We start from the raw sequence: 16,421 nt of genomic DNA, 5'->3' as shown, positions 1-16,421 counted from the left end.
TGCACGTTGATGGGCTCTTAAATGACACATTTGGATTAATTACCTTGTATATTGTATCTATAAGTACATTTACAACGTAATTATCAATTGAAAACTACTTTCTAATGCAATAAAAGGTAAAAGTTGTAAGGGGCAAATATAATTGTCGCTATTAACTGCCATAGCAACACTATGTCTCAGTAACATTAATACTTTGACAGGTCCATTCTGCGGAGTCTTTAATGACTGCTAGTGTTAGATTGGTTAATGTTAATAGTGTATAAATTAATTTGACAGTTTTACGGTGGAGAAATGGTTCTAGATATTAGTGAAATCTGTTAGGTGTTTTGTGAATAGTGGATACTGCTGATTGTTAATTAGTTTCCAGCAGCTATGATGTAGGTACAGTCACCTGCAATAGTATGTTACTCTTCGAAGGCCGCAAAAATATGTGACACGCTCTTAAGGCTCTACAAATAAGACCGTGTCAGATATTTTTCTATACTAGGTTCTGCCATCTTGTGGGCCACTTCGGAGGCGTAAACTTCACATTTACGCTTCTCGCCAAATGTCTGACGGCTCCTATGCTGCCACCTATAAGTTCATGCACGCTCCCTATAGCTGCCATTGACAAACTATGGAGTTTTAGGGTCCCCTAATTCTTGGAATCGTCTCTCAGCTGCTGTTACTATTCGGTTTCCTCAAATTCACTAATGGGGTACCGACAAATATCATTGAAATTATTAAATAATTTTTCGTACATTAAAAAACATTGAGGCTCGAACTCACTAATAAATCGCATAATCTAAAGCGCTCACTTCAACGCATTCGCTAGACCAATGCATGCACTATTCATGAGTGCATCTTTATGAAACCTATACACTCGTTCCATCAAGAAGTGTAATAGGGAAACCACGACAGGAAGCTCAGCTCATTCCACGCTGGAGCGATCGCGGCCGGAAATTCCTTGGGTTTGTGACGTGTGTGATTCTTTGCGACACAATTTTAAACAGTAATTATTATAAATATACATTTAATTTTGTAAGCTGCCTAATTCACGTTATCCAATAGCCATACCAAACGGTCATTCCAGGCGGTCACCACTTTAGCACACAAGGGAAATGACTTTAATTTTGACAACCCTTAATAGCCGAAAGAGATAGTGCCATAAGTCAGACAGGAATATCATGATATTCATGATTTGACCCTGAATCGCTGTCAAACGTCGGTTTTGTAGGAACTGTTATTTCTGTACGGTAGTACTATTACTAAAGCTGAGCATTACTGTACCTACTTGCGAATGATTTCCTAGCAGGAATCCACTTAGCAAATCCGCTATCTCTCCGTCACTCAATCACGGGGACACCGATATGTGGACAAAAAGATAGAAATGTTAATTCATGTGTAGAAAAAATGTGGAAATGTAAATCGCGCATGATAGTGGAAGTGTCGAGTGCAGCTCGTTTACGCTCTAGTTCCTTCGTTTCTTCAATGAATGCTATGAACGTATTCGACTTCGTTTTGCTGAGATCTTGTTACATAGCTATTATCAAAGATATTGACTCCGTATAATATAAGTAAATTCGAAGAAATAAAACTTAGGTACCTCCGAAAATCAAGAAAATGTATGCTCGAAAAGATGGCGACGTATCTTTGGCCTATACTCGTGTAGATGGCTACACCGTTTGATATTTAACAATTTTAACTCATATCAGTATGGTGGACGCGGGTCTGCGCGAACTTCGAATCAACAATTGGCGAGAGGTCGCACAGGACTGAAAGTGGCGCTGACTTGTGTCGGAGGCCTGGTCTCATTTTGGGTCGCTGAGCCAACGAAGTTAGTAAGTAAGTGAAAGAACAAGGACCAAAGTCAAATAGCGTTCTAAAAGTTTTAATGCTGTGTCGAAAGATGGTGGTAAATTTACTATGACTACAAAATTGACTTTGACAATACGCCTCTATAATGAATTCTCTTTGCTAACTATAAAAAAGGGTACAAGTTTTGCGATCGTCTTGCAAATGGTATGATTTATATATGTTAAAGTAGTATAAAGAATACATTGCAACATCCCGAGCTGTTTAAAAACAATGAATTCCTCTCTCTTTTTGTCGGTACTCGATTACAGATGTGCATAATTCTTTATCATCGTATTTTCACGGAAACGCACGGATGCTAATTTAGGCAGCCAAGAAAGTGGTCTACCACTTTTCAAATCTATCATCTGATTGATAGAGTCGAAAAGTGGTAGACCACTTTCTTGGGTGACTGTACAAAAAGTACTTAGGTTGACTGAAGGAGTACGCCAAATACGAACGTTTCCGAGAAAATACGATGGTAAAAGACATTATGCACTACATATTTATGTTACCACCTTTATTTTAAGGGTGCGTAAAATGCTTAATTGTCATCGAATTTAATAGGTATATCTATCTCTGTTGAAGTATTCACTGATACAACAGATGCTAACGCTAATATATTGGAATTGGATCCCATGTCCAATTATAGTAATAGAAAACCTGCTATATCCTTACATAGACTCATACCATCGTATAGAGCCTTCCACGGAATGATTTAGGACTATGAGTACTATGACACCTACAACGCACTTATATTATTCAATTCAAATAGCCTTTGAATTATAATGAGTTTAGCAAATATTCCGTCAAATCCCTGTCCATTCTGTGCTTCTGTGTAAGGTGCAGCGGAGCAATTTCGACTGCGGGGTATAATTTCAACTAACAATTGTTTTACATTATTAACTAGAGTGACACAAAATACACACAGCACATCTTTTTCGCTATCTGGACGTATATGGCACTCTAGTTAATAATGTAAAACGTAAAAAGGTTCATGAGATACAGCCTGGTGACAGACAGACGGACAGTGAAGTCTTAGTAATAGGGTCCCGCTTTTACCCTTAGGGTACGGAACCCCGGTGGGCGAATCCGACTTGCACTTGTTCGTTTCTTTTTTTTTCTAGTTATCAATGTTATCATAATGGAGAAAAGTTTAATAGTTATGAAAGTTGTGTGATTTAGTACCTGTTGTAGTTTTATGATGTCATTGTTCTATTATCTTAACATGCATGAACAATTTTTACACGTGAATATGATGGATTTCTCAACAGTGACCCGTATTACAACTACATAGGTTATATTATTCCTTACAAGTCTCAGTATCATAAAATTCATTGTAACGTATACAATTGGCTCCATCATCACATCACTTGGTTAATTCATGTCAGAATTATCAGCAAAAAGTACTTTTTGTTTTATTTCTGCAAGATTAAGTAGGTACCTATGTAAGTTTATTTAGTTTATACCGGGTGTGGCCTGTAATATGAGCAAAAAATTTAACTGTAGGCTGTGGCTGTACTCCTCATACTGACCAACATTTGTTGAGCGACTTATTTTTAAGCTTGTGGTTTGATTTTTAATACACGTCAAAGTTTATTCTAAGACGCAATGTATTGCGAATTTCGTTATGTTTAAGGCGTGACAAGCAACGTCAATCACAATGATATGGCGTGGCGATGGCGTTCATTGAAGACAATATTTATTTTGTATGAAAAATAGGGAGTCTAAATATGTACTTCATAATTTTTAAAAGTTGTTGAAGTAAAGTGTCACCGTTTGAGGAGTACAATCTATGTTTTAATTATTTGCTCGTGTTACAGGCCACATCCGGTATAAGTAAAGAAATAGTGGTACTGGTAACTCCATACATCAACTGATGACTACGAAATATAAACGCGCGTTTCGGTAAGAAAACGGATGTATCCACTACGGATACATCCGTACGGATGTATCCACTACGGATACATCCGTACGGATGTATGTTACCACTCTTTCTTTACTTATATTACTTTATGGTTTATTCTAGTAATCTATCTATTAGCTAATAATCGTTTGTCTTTATCTGTCATTTTGACTTAGGTATTTGTAAGAAAGGGATAAAACATAATTTAATTAAATCAGGCGTAAAGTTTTATGAATAAAGGGGCAAATATCTACATTACAAGTTCTAGCTCCCAGTTCTACATCACGTTTACAACTTACAAGAAACATAAAAGCATCGTAAAATTCGCCAACTGTAGGTTTGTTGATGTATGCCTGGTGTGAACGCACGTTTACAGAAAACTGGGTCAATGTTTGCGATACTGAAATGATTCTTTATCCAGTCAATTCTGTTGCATTTTAGATGATTTGCAGCCTTCCTCTATGTCTCCAAAACATCTCAATGTAGTTTTATTGTGACTTTGTCTTTCAAATAATTTACTATTCATACCTACATAATATATTTATTTATTATATTTATTTTGTAGCTCTTTTGCTTGAATTAATTTTTAGTTTGTTTCGTAATACTTATATATAGATATACTACTTCTTCGAATTGCTCGACAGCATTACCAACCGACACATTTGTAATTTTCTTTTCTAGAGCTTTTATAAATAATTTTTTGGTTGTCCTTATCCGATTTGATACGGCACGGTTTTTTAATCTTACTACTCAGCCTTTCACCATTTTGTCTTTCCTATTCATATTGTATTTCACAGAGTTCAAGCAGAGTCTGTGAGTTTCCTTTTCACTTACAACAAAGTATATAATTAATTAATTATCATGGTAATTTCGAATCATTACCATTCGCAGGTTGTTCCTAAAATGGACTATGTTAATATGATGGAAGCGCGGGTGATTTTCGGAAGTTTAGTATTGATTTGCAATTTTCCGAATCCACTGTACCGCCTTTCTTTTATTTAACTAAGTTGTGGAATTCACACCTCCAGCCATTACGTGACATATGTGTGCAATTACGCAAGTCACGGAACCGTTTAATTACATTAAACGTAATTAATGTAACTAGCGTTGTTGAAGTTTTAACGGAATAACAGTGTGCGGGGAATATGAGCAGTTTTATAAATACTTTCGTGTAAATATGTTATTACACAGTCATAATCATAGGAGCATTCCATGAAATTGTCTATCGTTGTCCCGTACAAACGCGAAGTTTCTGAAGATTTAAAGGTGTAAGAGTTTCCTTTTCTTTGACGAATGGTCAAAAATATGCACAGAAAAATAATCGCATACTTTAAATGCCGAGAAAAAAGTCGCAACACAGGAAATACAATGCGTTTGTACAGGACAGCCCGTGGAATGCTCCATAACTGACTGTAATTTTACACTAATTTGCCAAATCTCTAAGTGGATAGATAATTCGTAAAATGTCTCGGTTTCCAATAATAAAACAGCGATGACTTCGTCGAACGTATAGAAAAGAACGAGGAGTGAAGATTAATTTAATTTCCTTAAAGTCCAGTCACCTGCAATAATATGTTACACAACGAGGGCCGCAAAAATGTCTGACACGATTTTATTTGTAGAGCCATAAGAGCGTGTCACATTTTTTGCGGTCTTCGAAGAGTAACATATTATTGCAGGTGACTGTACAGTTTAATAATTTAATGTCCGAAACATTTAGTACCTTGTCACAGTGACAATCAATATGAAAGTCGCTAGAAATCTCACTTGACACTGTATCAAAGTACGAAATGGGTAGGAAATTAAATTCTTTGACTGGATGTATCTGGTATAATTAATCCTTTTTAATTCAGATGGATAAAATGTAGGTACATTTGGAATTATACTTAAAATGTCTTGAATATCAAAAGCCGACCACTGACTAACAGGCCGCCGGACGATATCGGCCTGTCAGTTAGAACAAAAATTTGACAGTTCCGAACAACTGACCGGCCGTTATCGACCGGCGGACTGTCAGTCAGTGGTCGGCTTTATCTCTGTTACCTTTCAGTCTTGTCTTAAATACATCTTATACAAAATTGTATACGAAGCAGGATGAATGCCCTCAAACTCCGAAGATATGCAGCCTATAAATAAATCAGATATAATTATATCCCAACAGATACGTCCCGCAGGATAAAAAGTGCTTCCTTTTACATCCTTCTCGATTAGTTCATCTTTAACTTCCAAGCTTTTACTATTTTTAGAGACATACAACGGACACGCTTTGTAGGTACAGTCGCCATCAGATATATCGGAGCGGCCAAGGTGTTCACAATATCTGAACGCGCACTCTAATGCCTTGACAATAGATGCGTGTTCAGATATTTGTGAACACCTTGGCTGCTCTGATATATCTGATGGCGACTGTACAGTTATAGTGCATAAGTAATTATTATTTTCCATCGTATTTTCACGGAAACGTACGAACGTGTCTTGCTATTTCAGTCAGTCTCGGTACAAAGAGTACTGAGGTTGACTGAAGTAGCAAGACAAGTACGAACGTTTTCCGAGAAAATACGATGGAAAATAATTATGCACTATCTGTAGGCGGAGCGTTATTGAGGTACTGTGGTGAATCAACTTTTTCTTGTCACTCGTTGCTAAGCTTACATTCCACTGGGTCACTAACTCACTATTAAAACCCGGATTTGATGGTATTTAAATTATTTAAACACTATTTTTAAACCGTTTCCATAATAGACCAGCTCCATAAATTAAATCAAATTGACATCTTATTATACCACGTATCTGTATATCCCTCGTAAGCATGAGTCAGCAATGGACAATAATAATCAGGTTGAGCTAGGTCAATAGGCTTGGTTCATTCACAAAGGTATTTACTACTACTACACATGTTTCAAATGTCTAAATTTAATAGAAGGTATGTTGGTATGTAGGTATTTAATCTTTAAATGACGACTATTATACAACTGTTGACAGTAAACTTTATATAAGTTAATAATAAATACGAGATAGTATCGACGATTGGGTTATAAATATCCATTTCATTTTATGACGGCAATCAGTGTCAGATATATATGCGTTATCTAACTCGCTTGCGTTTGCGAAAGGGGGAAGGAATTATAAATTAAACACCACCATTACGGATTTATATTTGCCTAATAATTTAATTTAAATATTACTGACAATAAAAATAAGGCCTGGAGGAGGAGTGAGGAGTTAGAAATGAAAATTGGCAACGTCTTCTAATTTATTTACAATGACTTTGAAGTGTATATTGAAAAAAAAAACGCATTTAACTGATTTGCAAGATCGAAGTGATCCCATAAGTGTTCCGTGAACAAATTTTTGCACGGAACGCTAAAAATGTGTTGGGTTAGCCTTATTCAATAACTATTTGAAATCGTTAGCGTACCTTGAGCATTCCATGAAATTGTCTAGCGTTTGTCCCGTACAATAATTTTTTTAAAGATTAACAGGATTAAGAGTTTCCTTTTCTATGACAAATGGTCAAAAATATGCAGAAAAATAATTGCCTGCTTTAAATGCAGAAAAACAAGTCGCCGCACAGGAAATATAATGCGTTTGTACGGGATAGCCCGTGGAATGCTCCACCTAAAGTAGTTCTCGGGATATTTAATAGCGATGTGACAGACAGACGGACGGAGTTGCGCCATAAAGTTCCTTTTTACCATTTTAGTGCGGAACCCTAAAAACATATAATATGATTAAATTTTCCAGTAAGTGTACCTTTTGTACAGTATGGTCTCTAATAGACATGTATGTTAGTTACCCTATTTATAACTTTTATGACGTTGGACGAATTATATTTAGCTTTGATTTTAGACTTTTACCACAAATACAATTATTTATTTGAATTCTAAACAATAGTGCGATTAAATCGGTACAAACACTTATTTATCTATAATATCGATATAACAAAACAGTAAATTAAGTTGCAACCGCTAACTACAATGTCTGCAAACATACTATTTATGACTGTTTCCTAGTGCTTTCGCAATACCCTATCAACTATAGTAACTACACCTTCAATAATATCGCATTTGTAATAACAGTAAAAGATGTCTATTAGTTCGTGGGTCTATTATACTTCTGCTACTGAGTGTGCCGAAATACATCTTGAGATTACATTGCATAAGGAGACAATGGCTAATAAATAGGTGAAATGGTCCTAAGTTCGTTACATTTCGCCCACCCGGCTGTGGGTGGTATGTGGGCTCAATCTAATACTGGTTGCCATTCTGGTACCAGTGTGCAGTGGTACCAGATAGATTAATAATCGTTATTAGTTGGTCACACAAAGGTCAGATAATTCTATAGCCAGTATAGCCTCTGCCCGCGATTTCGTCCACGTTGAAGACGTGAAACTGCCTCTCAAGGGCCTGATTGCCAGTTCGCCGGATGATATGGATTAGATATGTCAGTATCAAAAGTGATGTTTTTGTTTGAAGAAAAGACATCTTTATCGTATATTTTAAATTGTATTTTTCTTAATTACTCGTAATGCATGTTAATTATAAGATGTAGTAATGTTTTGAAAAGATGTGTCCCGCCGAGTTTGTTGCCGGTCCCATATTGGGATACCCTCCTCCAATTGAGGGGGGATTTAAATCTTCTCGGGGCAGAGGTGTACGGTTGAAGCCGGTTTAGTTTTATTTGACGTTCATAAGCGCATTGTAATATACTAGACACTATCATATGTGAACACATGTATCAAGTGTAAACGCAATGAGTTAATATGCGCCAGAACACTCCTGTTTGGTTTTAGCACTTGTGTCTGCCGTCCTATTCCCTCCCCCTGCTGGAACATCGGCTAGACAGAGACAGATTTTGAAGTCCGTTATAGGTTTTCAGAATCCCTTTGCATTCTAGCCTTTGAATTCTAATGAAAAGTTTAATAAGTAGTATTTACGGCCCGATTCGAACAATGTTTATAAGAAATCACAGCGGTACGATACCGATTTGTCACTGTCAAAAGTGACGGTTTTTGGTTGAAGAAATAGAATTAGAAAGCAAATATGTGCTTCCCTTCTCCAGAGAACACCCTCAAACTTTAACAGAACCCAGTTCCTTGTACAAGAACGTAACCTCACGATTCTATAATTGTGTTATCCAATAGATTTAATCAGTGTCGCTGTTACACTTAGCTAAGTGCCATTATATGCGCCGTATATGGATAATTACGAAATCTTACACTTTTCCAGATCCAGCTCCAGGTTGGAACCTGTTAAATGAAATTACTTTCTAAATGTCATATATGATATAGTAAAATAGAAAATACAACCTTATATAAAGCTGAATATGGTTGAAAATCTAAAAGGTATGAGTTTTTGAAGCAAAGATCACTTGCTCAATAACATTTATACATATATCATAGACAGGTCCCGCTCAGTGCGCGTGGGTGATCCAATGCTATATGTAAGTACATATGAATTTATTATGAGAGCGAGATTGCATTTAAGTTACGTGATTTTTTTACGACGTGTGCGTGCACAAATGATAAAAGTTGGTAATAAAAGTAAAGTTACAATAACAAACACGGAATGTAGTAGGATACAACAATGTCAGATGCAACTTTTGCTTTTTTTATTAGCCTACTTTGGTATCCCACTTCACTCCCACGGCTGGGCAAGTTTTGCTTTGCATACTATAAAACCGATGCATTCGTAGGCAATGAAAAAGATATGGCAGTATTTTTGTGCTCCTTATGTGTGAGTATAACCTTTCTATAGTTACAAGTATATAATAGATATGTGTCGTGTCGAAGTCTAGTCGACCAATTTGTTGATTACGGACGAGATTTGCTTGTATCTTTATACGAATAACGGTAGTTCGACCAATTTACACAAAACCTTAATAAATTATGCACCTAAACCTACCTCAAGAATCACTCTATTCATAGGTGAAAATCGCATGAAAATCTGTTTAGTAGTTTTTGATTTTATCGCAAACATCGATTTTATGGCGGGGGACTTTGTTTCATCATATGTATTGATGGTTCAAAATGCGGAGTTTAGAGAAGGCTAGTCTGTAGCTTGACACGGTATAAATGACATCGGTATATCACGGGCAGGAACTTGTTTGGGATTAGAAATACTAGTAAGCTGCTTAAATGCCTTCCAGGCAGGTTTCGAAAGGTTTATTCAGCAATATATTTGTACATAATGACTCATAAATCCTGTCTATCTCGTTCTTCATTGATGTCAAACTACTGTCATCCTGGTTGGTATTGAATTCAGACTTTAGAACATTTGCCATGCAACATCGCACAGCGAGGATCAGTGACTGAAAAATTTACGCTCCGTCTTATGCTGTACAGAGACGTCACGATGTATTGCCATTTTGTTAGGAGCGTTTCGTCAGTAAAGTCCGATTGCCAGACTTTGACCTATCATTTCTGAAGACAATGAGTTCCGTACAGACATTTGATCCTCAAAATAAACTTGATCGACTGATACCATTAATAAAAAAATGTCAACTACCATATTGTTTCCTGGTGGTATTTGGAGAATCTAATCTCGTATAAAGTTAAGGGATGAATCAGGAACGGATTCTGTAAGTTTCAGTCATTTTCATTACGACTAGGAAAACAACTTTTTAATTGCGATGATGTCACAATTAAAAAGTTGTTTTCCTATTCCATGAATTCCGTGAACTCCAACATCGAGATAAATTTAAACCCTTTTATGGAATCCTTTGATTTGATTTCATTTACCTTTTCTACAATTGTCAAAGTATCTGAATTACAAGATCGAAATAAAATGATACAAAATTTTAATAAATTACTCTGTAAATTTAACATTTTGCCTAGAACATGGTATAGACAAGATGCCGTTGGAAATATGCCAAAGGCTTCGTCTTGAAATAAACTAGTTTGAGTTGAGGGCAATCTTTTATCTGTCCATGATGTGCAAGTTAAGCTTATACCTTATTCGTATAGATTCTTCAAAATCGCTAGTGGTGCTTCCAACTTGTATAAAAGTAAAAGGTAGAAGTTGTTGAGTTGCAAATATCTATAGAAAACTCATTGATTCGATATACGTCTAAGACAATTTAGTATTTCAAATATAGTATATTTATATGGATCTGAATAAATGTAAAGAAAAAAGACCTTAAATACGCAGTCGTTCCTCCAATGACATTATTCTATAGATACAAAATGATGTACCTCAATGGAACGAAAACAAGTAGTACCTAATACTAATACTTAATCTGTCATTGCTTCTTTCATATTCCATTTGCAATTTATTATATTAACAGCCAAGTTAATTGCTACTCGAGGTCCATTAGTTATCTCTGTTGTACATGGAATGCCGTTTAGTATGTATTGGGGCTGCGGTAAAGAATAGCTATAAATTGTTTTAGATTGAACCTTCAATTGGCTCGTAAACAATGTTTCTACGCCCTTTTGATCATCTCTGTAAACTTGTCTTGTATATAATCATCCGACCTTACAAGCCACAACACGCTTTCTGCTGCTTTTTTGACCGAAGTTTCGGTTTCGGCATAAAAAATCATGTTTCGGCCGAAGCTTATGTTTCGGTCAAAACCCTACCGAACATTTTGGCCAAAACGGTATTTTCTGTGTGGTTCGAATCCGGGCTCGGGTACTGGAGAGCTTTGTCACTTTTTCTTTAGTCTATGATATCTAAGGTCTATTCGGGTAAATCCAACTACTTAAGAATGTTGGATCATTCCGAAAATGGACTGTATGGATGGCATTGGCAATCTGAAGTTTTCATAATGACCCGAATGGTCCTTATTTCAGTTTATGATTTATTATTCTCGAGAATTTTCGAATTCAACATATTCCGACTGCATCTGACAATGAACTGTCACAGCGCCTATAATTGGCATGGCGCGTGAATTGGCCAATAGTAGGCCGAACCTGTCTGGGTCTGCCCACAGGGGCCGTTGCACTCGAGAAAGCTTGCCCTGATATGACAATATGGCGTCGCGAATTGTGGGGGGTGTTTTGATTAGGTTTTTTCTTTGGTTTTTAGATCTTGGAAGATCAGCAGGGAAATCCAATTGTAGCATTTGTATAGCTTATCTTTAACTTGGAGTTTGTTAGTTTTATTATGATATAGGAGGCAAACGAGCAGACGAATCTCTTGATGGTAAGCGATTACCATAGCCCATGGACATCCGCAACACTGGAAGATTTGGAGGTGCGTTGCTACTTGCCAGCCTTTGAGATGGGAGCACACTTTTTTCTTGAATATTTGATGGGCGTATGATGATGAAAACATTTTGCTTAGTCTATTTGTCTCATAATCATTATCCAACCGTTCTTGCGTTTTGTGAAAAACGTAAGACGATTACATGTCCTATAATTTTCACTGACCGAGTTAGACATGCGACGAGTTTAATGCAGTTAGGTTAGGTTAGCGGTCATTTAGCTGGAACGTGGACGTAGCTCAATTAACGTAACGCGCTGAATTTTAATTACTTAGGCCTTTCCTATGTTTGTAGTTGGCCATTAAAAAAATTATTTTAAAATAATACATGATAGGCGCATTTAGAGACGACTACTTTAAATACTTTCCTATGAACATTTATCAATTAGGTACTTCCCAAAAGAGTTTCTAATAAAACTCAAACTGGCTGACTGGCGTTTTTTTGTTGAGGAGCTCGATTTAGCTATTTTCCGACTACATATCTTATTTATCAGTTCCATATTTATTTGTCCACTCAAATCGGCTCAAAAATAAATATAAATTTAACATATGTGTGCCGTGGCAAAAAAAATGGGTTCAAACCTCGGTTGTGCTGTGTAGAGCAGAAAAATCGTTCTCGAATGACTAAAAATTCGGTCGGGTTTCCTTATACTTACTCCGATCCTTATACTCAGACAAGAGACTTATCAAATGTACACGCGTATTCGGGAAACGAGATAATCACAAGATCTAGAAACGATATAGAAATCAACTAGATTTACATTAGATATCGACTAGATGTGACTTGGATATCTAAGTCATAACTTGTCGAAATCGTTCAAGAGGACCTCCAGAATCGCGGAAACGTCAAATTTGACATATCTATCTTACAAATATCTTTAAATTATCCATATCGTAACTTGTCGTAACTTGTAGAGATCTAATTCATTTTCCGAATCGAGCCGGTAATAAAGGTTATATAACAAAACACGAGTGCATGATTTAACTGCGTCGATATATTTAATCATGTATTAACCGCTGCGCTTTGGTCATCATTATAATAATCACCATATCGACATGTGTAAGTGCGGCTATTGGCATTTAATGATCTTATCGATAGCCGTTACTGATGGTTAATTGCAATTAGTGCATTAGCTATTTCCACGTGATTAGCATTTATAAGCTTGTTAGCCTTAAATCTAATGCTAAAATGCGTATCTACGTTAGAAGTTGAAAGCCAAAAAAGCTCTTTTAGAACAGAGGATTTCTAAAAAATCCTATTAAGTATTATCGTCTTTTGTCTTGACTTTGTGGCTATTACGAGTAGGAACCTAATCTTATTATAATAAGTTTTGTATTCTTTTGTTTCCACTACTGCAATTTCTCATTTCTGTTATTTAACTCTTGTTCACCTGATTGTCATTGTTACCTTCTCTTTTATTCATCTCATTAAGCTTATCGTCAAAATTTGCTTTCATCATTACCTTTTAATTTTCTCTTATCTTCTATTTATCAGCGCTCTGTTTCTCCCTTACTCTTCTTACTTCTTAGAACTTACGTTTGCCTTTATCGGTTCGATTAAATTCCCTACATTATCAGTAAGATTTGTTGCGTAACCACAAGCCATGCGCAGGAGTCAATGCGCGCACGAGTGGGTAAGTAATGAGTGTGACGTCATATGGACGCCGGCGTGTGTAGTATAGATAGTGTAAACAAGGCTAGTATTAGCAATAGTTTATGTATTGAAGAGCATCAACGTCCCGTTTATCGCAAACAGTTGTCTATTTTACATTATGAATAAGTTTTCACAAAGCTCGGTTAAAACTTCTTATAAATAGGTTTTTATCTTTATCTTTAGCTTACCGGATTTTTCTCTGTCACTCTAATTACGCCTTCGTTGAAGTAACGGAGAAAGATCCCCGCAATTTGCAAATTTCGGTTTTCGCGGTAGCCGCTCTGGTATCACAAAAATTCGAATGCTGTTGTATAATCTAACCTAAAAATATAAACACAAATGGTAAATATTGTAAATAATATGAAAGTTAACATTAATGAATTTGAAATGAACGCAATTATATATTATCGATTTTTTAATTAACGGTAATAGACTTATATAATTATTCGACTTTCGCAATTTACATAATCGAAAGTCATTGGAAATTCATAAAAAGTTTGAGCTACATTAAACTTATCGTTAATTGGAATATATCACAAGCCTAATTTAAAATAAAAAACCGGGCAAGTGCGAGTCGGACTCGCGCACGAAGGGTTCCGTACCGTAATGCAAAAAAAAAAAACAAAAAAAAGCAAAAAGAAAACGGTCACCCATCCAAGTACTGACCCCTCCCGACGTTGCTTAACTTTGGTCAAAAATCACGTTTGTTGTATGGGAGCCCCATTTAAATCTTTATTTTATTCTGTTTTTAGTATTTGTTGTTATAGCGGCAATAGAAATACATCATCTGTGAAAATTTCAACTGTCTAGCTATCACGGTTCGTGAGATACAGCCTGGTGACAGACGGACGGACGGACGGACGGACGGACGGACAGCGAAGTCTTAGTAATAGGGTCCCGTTTTACCCTTTGGGTACGGAACCCTAAAAAAGCAATATAAATGTTACAGACCGATAGACAGACACAAATGTATAAGCATAGGTACCTAGGGTTTTATTTTGTTTTACTTTTTAGGCACAGAACCCTAAAAAGTAAGTATGTTGGGTTCGCAACAAATCATATAAAAATCTGCGTAAAATATAGTTGGTAAAACCAATTCCTGATAGTTTTGTTTGATATTTCCATATTAAGGTAGAAGTACCAGTGCAGTGACATAAAGTGCCCATGTCGAATACTAGTGCAGCGTCGAGCACTAGTACTTCTACCTTTCTTTATCAAGAGCTTGGGAAACAGATAATAAGGTTTAATCGGTATACAATCAGTTCAATAGGAATCATACACTCCAATTATGCAACTATGTAAGTAAACGCAAACGTCACAGATGTGTACAAAATTTTCAACTTTATGTCAAGGCAATAAAGTCAAAAATGGGTATTATTATATATCTATGGCAGTTAGGCCGCTTTGTCTACGATGCGATCGGGCCAATGAAGCCAACAATTGAATACGGCGTGCAAATCGTGCGATGAGCAAATTCATTCATTCATTCGCCTACAAGTTAATGAATTAGCGACTGTGCCTATTGAGACAGGAATCTTCAGCGCTCGCTTTAAAAAAATGGTTAAGTGCGTACTACTACCTATTTCCATATTGGATTTCGTTTTGTGGGTTTCGTGATAAATCAAATTTCGCTTGTAATGGCATTTCCACACCAACGACACGCGTTTTCTGTCCCGGGGGCTTTGCCAAGATGACAATCGTTCATATAAAACGCCAATCGATACTAAATAATGTATGGGAAGTCACTTTTCGTAGCATCTGTGTCATAACCATACATTTTTACTTTTCCTTTGGCGATTGTCATCTTCGGTAGGCCTAAAAGTAGGTGATATCGGTCGCACGTCACGTCGTAAGAGTTGAGTTAAATAAATAATATCGGTTGCACAGACATTTGTTTTAGTTTAGGAATTTGTCTCGCGTTGTTGCTTATATGCATCATTGCTATCAGTACTGTTACTCATATGCAACTTTGCATAGGCACATTATGAATTAATTCAGTGACTATGGAATTTTGCGGCTGGCAGCAAGCTTCAACGTGATGCCTTAGCGCTTCTGTCCCCTAAGTTTATCACCGTAAAGCATTCTTATTTATTTTCTAACAAGTCGCTGCCCCAATATTACAGGGTTCTATGTTTCACTTTTATCGAACTGAAATTTGAACATCGACATAGTGACATTAAGTCGAATTTCAACTATCTTTAAAATGTAACATAGAAGAACCCTGTAATATTGGGACAGCGAAGTGTCTACGCCTCGGCTAGTCTGTGGCCATGAGTAAGCCCATTCATAATAAAAAAAAGTGAGAGATTTTGCCGCTTTGGTAAAAACTTGGGCGCGTCATAAACACATTGACACATTGTTCAGCCGGCAAAGAGTGAATGGGTGAATGTTATAAACAACCACCTCATTGTTCCGAATCACGTTCAGGGAATCACGCTATTGTTTCCTCAGTGTAACTTTACAACGTGAAAGACATTTTTATACTAACCACAAAACTGTGTTATGAAAACTTCTTCGTTTCCTGAGAAACAAAAGTGAAATAAAATAAACATTACATCGAACTTATGACACAAAGTGAACACAAGAGGATTCGTATTGGAATATTGTTGTGAAAACGTCATATTAAAACGAACGTGACCAATTTATGAAAGGTCACATTACAAATTTCAGTGTATGAAAGCGTTTAATCTGACAGAAAGTCTTTCTCAAAAACTAATTGGGGAAAACGCCCGCATGAAAATTATTCACGAATCTGACGTCAACGTACGAACCGGTGACCCTGAAGTTGTCGCCGACCCTTTTTGTGACGTCTACCTGAACCAGG

The 16,421-nt window shown here is 36.5% G+C and overlaps 1 protein-coding gene across 1 annotated transcript in view; it reads left to right on the top strand.

The window, feature by feature from the left end:
- Positions 1-16,421, top strand: part of LOC134663502 (SUN domain-containing ossification factor) — a 91,353-nt gene that overhangs the window by 64,088 nt on the left and 10,844 nt on the right. The gene's annotated exons all lie outside the window — the stretch shown is intronic.

Source organism: Cydia fagiglandana, chromosome 4, assembly GCF_963556715.1.
Source record: "Cydia fagiglandana chromosome 4, ilCydFagi1.1, whole genome shotgun sequence".
NCBI classification, from domain to species: Eukaryota; Metazoa; Arthropoda; class Insecta; order Lepidoptera; family Tortricidae; genus Cydia; species Cydia fagiglandana.
This window is presented reverse-complemented; position numbering and strand designations above follow the sequence as displayed.